At 40.3% G+C, this 7,839-nt stretch overlaps 1 long non-coding RNA gene across 1 annotated transcript; it reads right to left on the bottom strand.

Moving 5' to 3' along the window:
• Positions 1-3,502: 3,502 nt before the first annotated feature.
• On the bottom strand, positions 3,503-7,612 carry LOC103103549 (uncharacterized). The gene is made up of 2 exons (XR_463955.2): positions 7,376-7,612; positions 3,503-4,377 (listed from the first exon to the last, which is right to left on the bottom strand). It is a non-coding gene; the product is annotated as an uncharacterized LOC103103549 (long non-coding RNA).
• Between the last annotated feature and the right edge of the window lie 227 nt (positions 7,613-7,839).

Here is a 7,839-nt window from a genome sequence, read left to right as displayed (position 1 = left end):
ATATCCATTTTCTATCTGTAGAAACCAAGTCAAACAGGTTAAATGATTTGTCCAGGATCACACAACTAAGTATTAGGCAGTATTTGATGTTCAGTCTTGTTGCTGTACTAACATGGACACAGATCAGGGAAAACTTAATGAGTTCAGAGGGTAAAACTGATGTGTAAAACAAGGGGCATCCGTTCAAGGCAAAGTTTTATTGCAACTTAAGGAGAAATGTTAGGGGTGAGAAGAATGGGACCTAACTTAGACATACATGTTCACAGAATTATTATAAAGCATAGAAGGTGGTTCTGAGTTGGGGAGCACTGCTGAGAGTGGGGTTCTTATATTCTGATTTGGGGTGTCCCCCTAGAGTTGGCTGATTCCCCTATCAGGGATTAGGGTCAGGGCAAAATATTTTTGAGGTTATCAGGGATAAAAGCAATCTGGTGTAGACAAAATATCATTTGAGGCACACACCTCTACTAACCTTTGGAAAACATCAGTATTTTTCTATTAGTGTGTTCTGTAAAATTTTGCAGCCTCCCTTAAGGGTAGATTGTCACGGTAGTCTCAAAACCACCAGGTCTAATCTGAAAAGCCAGACCCACAAAAGAAAAAGCCAGCACCAGTGGCATTAGTTTCTTTTACTATACCTATTACTAATAATGCCAACATAGACAACTGATACCACGGCAGATGCCTTTATATACTTATGCTTCCTTCTCTTTAATAAAGCAACAACTGCAACTTGGTAATTTCTACCCCCAAAAGTTTCCAACACAGCTACTGTCAGTCAACGAACATTAAGTTCCTCCTATGTTGTAGGCACTGGGAATTCACAAAAGGATAAAAAAGTCTGCCCTCAACAAACTTGCAATCTAATGGGGGGAGGGGGGAGCGAATAATAAGCAAACAAACAAATAAGTAAAAACAAGCTATATAACAAAATGGTAAATAATACAGGAGACTAGAATTAAGAGGGTTTGGTAAAAGTTTCCAGTAGAAAAAAACATTTTAGTTGAACTTGAAGGAAGCCATGCAAGCCAATAGAACCTTTATACAATTAGATCTAGAGATCAACTCCTAGTGCTTTAACACCGATATCACCTCTGGTACAGTTTCTACTAAAACCTCTACTAGTAGTGACTTTATAGAACTCTGATGACTCCACTTGCCCTGGAAATAGCCATGTTTTCCAATGATTTCTCCCCTTAGCTGCCACCATTTTTGCACCCACAGCAGATGCATCACAGAGACATCCAGTGATATATGATAGAACAAGATTTCACTAGCCTAATCAGTAGAACTGCTATTTCAAGTTCTATTCTAAAAATTCTTCCCACAACTGTTTTTATTCCTACATCTACTTCCACTACTACCAATTTCCAATACCTTTTTTAAGGCACATAATGAAAATTGAGGGGCACCCAAGTAGAAGTATTTGCTGCATTTGAAACCAAAGCAACAACCACTCCAGGTAAATCCAGTAACACCAATATTAGTTCCTTTCATGACATCTCTTAACTCTAGTGCTAACACAGCAGTCACAGCTCTTAAGTCCATAGCTTGGGTCATACCTTGATAATCTTTCTTGATATTTACCTTTTAGTTTCAAACGAAGTTTTAATCACTGCCATTGGCCTTATATGGCCACTGGTTTTTCTAATAGCCTTTTCTATTGTCTTCTATTGAATCCTATCCTGGTGACTTTGTGAATGAAATAAATGTTAACTAACCAACCTCTACTCCCATCATGCCTGTTCTCATATCAAAACCAGAGAAGCTGCTCTCATCACTGTTATAGAGCCCCTTGGTGTGGTTTATAATAGACAATTTGATTCTACGTTTTTTAACTATTTTGCTCAAACTATGACACAAATCGGGATCTGGATTCATACCTACCTTTTCTAGGAGTAATCTTAGCTATTCTAGGGATAATCTTGGCTAAGTTCCATTAATATCAGAGCTCTAGTTTCTAAACAAGGTCCCTGCCAAGGTGGTTACAACACATTTTATTTGCCCCAGCATAGAAGAGAGAATCCAGCCTCTCCCTAAAGAACAGCTTTTGATGATGACAATTTTTAAATCACTAAACAGACTAGTAGGCAGTGCCAAAACAAAACTGGCCATTAGATGGCACCTGACAGCCAGATAAATAGGTAGCAACTAATGTTAGCATGGCAGAATAAAGCCAAGATCAGTAGTAGGAGTTATCTACCCCGCACCTATACTGCCTGAGGCCAATGCTTACCAAGATGCAACAATCATTTTGCACTCCCTCTTAATCCTTTCTTCCAACCCTGTTTTAGTCCTTTAGGTGATGGCCCAAGTCCTGGTGCAATACCATGTCAGATTCAGGGTAAAGAGAATGTTTATTGCTTCATTAATTTTAAGATTAAAAATCTCTGGAGATCCTATCATAATTTTGTGATTTACTAAATATAAAAAAATCAGACCAGAGAAAGAAGCACAAGCCACATGTATCCAGCTAGCTTTCAACTGCCTCCAGAGAACAAGCTGGTTCATTCCAGAGCCAGGATTTGGGCCTTTCCAAGCCCTTGGTTCTAGATAAGACAAGACTTCCCGCTTCCTGTCCTTTTAGTCAATTTATATTCCTTGATGCCCTTTACCTGAGCCCAAGTAGAGGATTTAGACCACAATCAGGCTAAAAGGCAGGCCATCCAAATGGGGCTTTTCTAAAAGCCAAAGGGGTGGTGGCATTTATTATCAAGGAATCCTTATTTTTAGATAAAACAAAGAATGTGGCTCCGCCCTCTCAGACTCCAAGAAGCTACTTTGTAGTTAGCTTCAGTCCCAAAGACAATCTTTTGCTTCAAAATTCATTTAACTTCGATCACATATTTCATAAGATGCTACTACACTGTATGACATAACTACATGCTTGGAATTTTTACACGAAAGTGATCAATTGAATACCAGTCTTTTCCTTGTACACAGGCAGGCACTCTTTCCTACACCACCCTCCTCCCAAATAAAATCCAAGCACTTTTTAAACAGAAAAGTTTTATTCAATTTTTCAAGGAAATGAATTCTGTAGAAGAGGCAAATGTCTTCAGGGACTTGAGCAATGAAGTCTTTCCCTGAATGAATACAGAACCCCTTCCTTGGGGCATGGTCATGGCAAAAAAAAAATCAACTAACAAGTACTTTCTCAATTCAGGATCAAGAACCAATTTCAGTTTGTGGAATGATCTGATAAAGCCAGTCTTATCCAGTCTACTCCTCTGGTATATCTGAGGCATATCCCTTCTCTAGTGGGAAGCAGTTTTGATGGTTTTTTATTTTTAAATTTACCAAGTCTTAAGAAATGGTGTCTCAAAACTTGGAACTGCTAGGGGACCCAGCAGTGTTAGCTGGAAAGAAGTCCAAGACACCTGGTAGGACAAGAAAAAAAGTTGATAAAAACTTTTTTGGTCATTTTTTCTTTTTCTTTTTTTTTTTGGTTAGGGAAGCTAAGCAAATAAGTCTGTTCCTTCACCAGATCCTCAAAGGACAGTTTTCTTCTTTGTAGGTTGATCTTCCTCTGAATCCACTGGAAGCACCAAGAACCATGTCCATTCCATCTTCCTCTTTGCATTAGGGAGCCCCAGAAAGAGCCAATACTTCCCCATTGAAGACAGGAGAGAAGCTTTTCAGGTCCAAAGATTATTGGTGGAGGGAGGTAGAGCAAGGCAATCAAGTCCTCCTTTGTGCAGTCAAGCTTATTTTTGTTTGAGCATTATAGAGGGGAAAAAAAAAATCACCTGAGCTCCTGCAACCTCCTGCACTCATACCAAAATCCTGGACAAAAAGCCCCTCCCAGTGTGGGATTGGTCCACATATAGACCAATTCCATGCCAGGACAGAAGAACCTTGGGAGGTACAAAATTTTAAAACACAGCATCAAACTCAAGTCTCATGAACCATGAATGTGACAGTCAATGCCACAAAGTTATCTTCTCAACTTGGGTTTCTTTTTTAGGAAGTTTGGGGATTTTTCAAACGACTAGATATCAAAGTCTCAAATGTTGCTGTCACTGAACTGGCCATTACAAAGGACAAAGTCTCAACTCCTTTGATATATCTGAGGCATGTTTCTCTGTGGAAGGAATTAAAGAGTTCCTGGCTGCATAGGCAAGGCTGGAGCATAACAGAGAATTAGCAAGTGGAGGGCACCAAAGCCTGTTGCTCCCCTCTGTAGTTCAGTAAGGGGTGACTTGTCCAATCGTGGTCTTTCTCCAGTAGGCGATTCCTTGGGGTCACAGATAACAGACAATTTAAACTAAACACCATTTTACCCTATTGTAAGACAAGGCTTGGCACTGGGAAATCCACACCAATCATTTGATGTAACATTTATTTCTTGACTTCAGAAATGATGCCAGTCCAATTCTATGAACAGAAAAGACAATAGAAAATAAGGGAGAGCAATGAAAGCAGGCACACTTTTAAGTATATCCAAAGAAATTCTTAAACAGTTTCCTTGACAAAGACTGTCAATTAGGTAAAATGTATTATCCCCACATTCCCACTCTCACCCTGTAAATCAGGGAAGATGACAAAAGATGGAAGTCAACATTTAAAGAATTATGAGAAGACAGTTAAAGACACTGACAGGGAAATCAGGAATGTGTGAATTGGTCAAACTTGTTCTATTGTGGAAATTACTAACCAAATAATCTAACCTAGTCATTATTCCCTTGTTAGACATATATTTCAAGGTCAAGAACATAAAAGACTTGTGTATCAAAATATTAAGGATTTTTTCCTTTACAGGCCAAATATCCATCTGTATCTCCCTGCCTAGTGTATGCCTCTTCTACTTCTCATTTACACACCTTCACTTGTAGCTGGTCCAATAAATGCCTCTTCCAGTGCTTTTTGTTAAATTACAAAGTTATCTCCCTCCCTTGCATTAGCGAAGATCAATACTTAATATGAGGAACCACACAGTTCTTAATTCAATATATTGGTTCTCTCTGGAGATAGACACCATTTTCCTTTATAGCTGACATGGATCTTATTACCCAAAATAGCTTAGTCAGAGTAGTTCATGAATAGAGAACTGCCTTAATGCTAGCATGGCTTGCTTCCCCCTTTATCTTTTTAAGAAGGCATGTGACTTATTCCATCTTAACAAAGTCCCCCTGAGATCCATTCAGAGAACAGTCTCCCCAAAGGATCTTACAAAACTCTTCTATCCTATATTAGAAACTGAAGTAGAGAAAGTAAGTAAAATCTTTCAACATGTCAAGTCGCAGATTGTATAAACAATTCCCTGTACACTGGTCATTCCTACCTCCTCCCACCTTTATCAAACATTTCATAGTCCTCACCATTTTCATGCATTTATGACTTGGAAGTATTTGGTCTGGAGGAATCCTAGATTGTACCAAGTCCCTACATTTACACTAAACTAAAAACAAAAAATGTCTATGTAGGGTAAAGATGTGCAAAAATAACAATCCATTTAATCAATAATTTAGCCTTAAGGTAGATGCAGCACTAGCTTTATTATAGTTGGCAATTACCCAAGAGAATGCATATAGAATCTGGCATCATTCCACAAGCAAATCCAGTCAATTTCAATCTATGTACAAATAACAGCTATGCCAAGGATGTACCTCAAACTGAATTACAAAACCTAATCAATCTGTTTCTATATCCCAGTAATGGTGAACTTATGGCACAAGTGTCAAAGATGGCATGGAGAGCTCTCTCTGTGGGCACTTGGCCACCCTCCCTCCCCAACCGGAGCTGCTCACTTTCCCCTCTCCACTTCTCATAAGGACATTTTCTCACATCATCTGCCCCTCTGCCCTACAGCCAGTAGAAATGTTTTCTCCCTCCTGTGTGGGGTTAAGGGGAGGAGCAGGATATAACCAGCATGTTGGGGATAGGGGAAGGCACAACACTCCATCTTTACAAAGCTTTCATCACTGGCCTATTCTTAGTATGGAGAGGATTCAATATCAGGGATTCAAAAACAATTTCCTATCAATTCCCATCATCTCACACCATTGGGCAGGGGGAAAGGGGTTAGAATCCTAAAGAGGGAGTGGTCACAGAAGTAGAATATAGAAAACTCCTGGAAGGAGAAGGGGGGTCCTCTATATGTGGAGGATGTATCAAGAGGTCCAGGCCTGACATTCCAACTGGGTTCAATTCAAACCCAAGTTCTATTCACTACTTTTGTGACCATGAATTATAGACACTTAATTCTCCCTATCCTCCATTTTCTATCAACAAAATGAGAGGGTTGGACTAGATGTTTTCTGAATTCCTACCTCTAGAGCTATTGATTCTAAAATAAAGATAACTGGACCTATGATTGAATTGACTCCCCTCTTCTGTATCAATGGGAGACAGCTACCTTTCTTTATTCTTGCTGTGAAGAACTAGTTAACTGCTAGAGTTCTCCCTCTACTCCAAAACCTCCACTAGGAAACTCTATAACCCAGTTCCCCTGACGAGTATAAAAGACCATTACATACTTATCCACCATCAGTACACAATATACAGACATACTTAGATGCTATGTACTTACAAATAAATACATATTTAACAAACATATCTTCCTACATTTATCTAGATTTTGAAGAAAGGGAATATATTGAGGGAGCTATGCCCTTCCAAAATCATAGAAAAACAATAATTTTTAAGAAACATAAAAGAGGTATTTTATGAATCTTGTTTTTGGGAACCCCTAGTTATCCCCGCCCCCAATCCTACTACTTGATAAAGGCTCTTTCTGCCTATGTGACCCTGTTCCCTTATGGGGGTGGGGAGATTTTTGAGTCTTAAAATGAAAAGCTTTTCTAATCTGGTATCTTTTGGGGTGACCTAGAGAGTAAGTGAAAAATGATCTCCCCAAGCTTCATTTACACATCTGCCTTTAGCCATTGAGGCTGCCAACCTTTATATTACACTGAATCAATGAATTTATATTCTCACCCCAAAACCAGTTTTAAATATATTAATTCTTATATGACAACTAAAGCCTAAATGGCCTTGATTACCTCAATAGACAATCTCTTCCCTCTTCTCTGGGCCTTTTTAGAAACCACTCAAGATCTCTCGTGTTATTGAATGAACTGGGGGAGGGGGGGGGCCTAAAGCCAGAGCAGGAGCAGAAGACACATAGAAAGGTAGCTGAAAAATGACGGAAAGGAAAGCAGGGCGAAGGGAAAGACTAGAAAAAGAAAGTGAAATGGAACAGATGAAGGAGCAAAGACAATTTTAGAAACTAAAAAGGGGGACAGAGGCGGGGGAGAGAGGTTGGGGTGGAAGCAAACAGAAAGAAGAAAATAAGCGGGGCTAAAATTAAAGGCAGACAAGGAAATGTTCAGAAAAAGACAAGCACTACAAAGCGCTGCCTCGGAATACTTACCTGCTGCCTCATACCAACCAGGAGGCTCCTTCCTCCAGTATGACCGCAGAACCTGGAAGCTCTGGGCTCCTACTCAGGCTCCTCAAATGCATCCTGCAGAGCTCCCTGCTCTCCTTTCTGCGCGATGGCCTCTCTTCAAGATCCAGCTTCAGCTCTTTTCGGGAACAGGAACCTCTCCTTAGTTGCCTCCGCGTCTGCATTCAGAAAGTGTCAGCTCTCAATAGAGCTCTGCAGCGCTGGGCACCGATATTTATAGTGCACAGATTTCCCCCCCCCCCTCAAAACTCCCCCAAAACCCCTCCAACCCCTTCTGCGCATGCGCCTTCATGGCAAACACCTGTACAGCAGCTCCATTTGCCTATACGAAGCATCTGACTTTCTGCCCTCCCACCTTCACACTGAAGTTGCCCTCCGCCCACGCCTGGCCTACTCCAACGTGCTTCTGCCCTCACGTGTACTTTGGC

This window comes from Monodelphis domestica, chromosome 3 (genome assembly GCF_027887165.1).
Source record: "Monodelphis domestica isolate mMonDom1 chromosome 3, mMonDom1.pri, whole genome shotgun sequence".
NCBI classification, from domain to species: Eukaryota; Metazoa; Chordata; class Mammalia; order Didelphimorphia; family Didelphidae; genus Monodelphis; species Monodelphis domestica.
The sequence above is the reverse complement of the archived record's forward strand: the minus strand, read 5'-3'. Positions and strand labels throughout refer to the sequence as shown.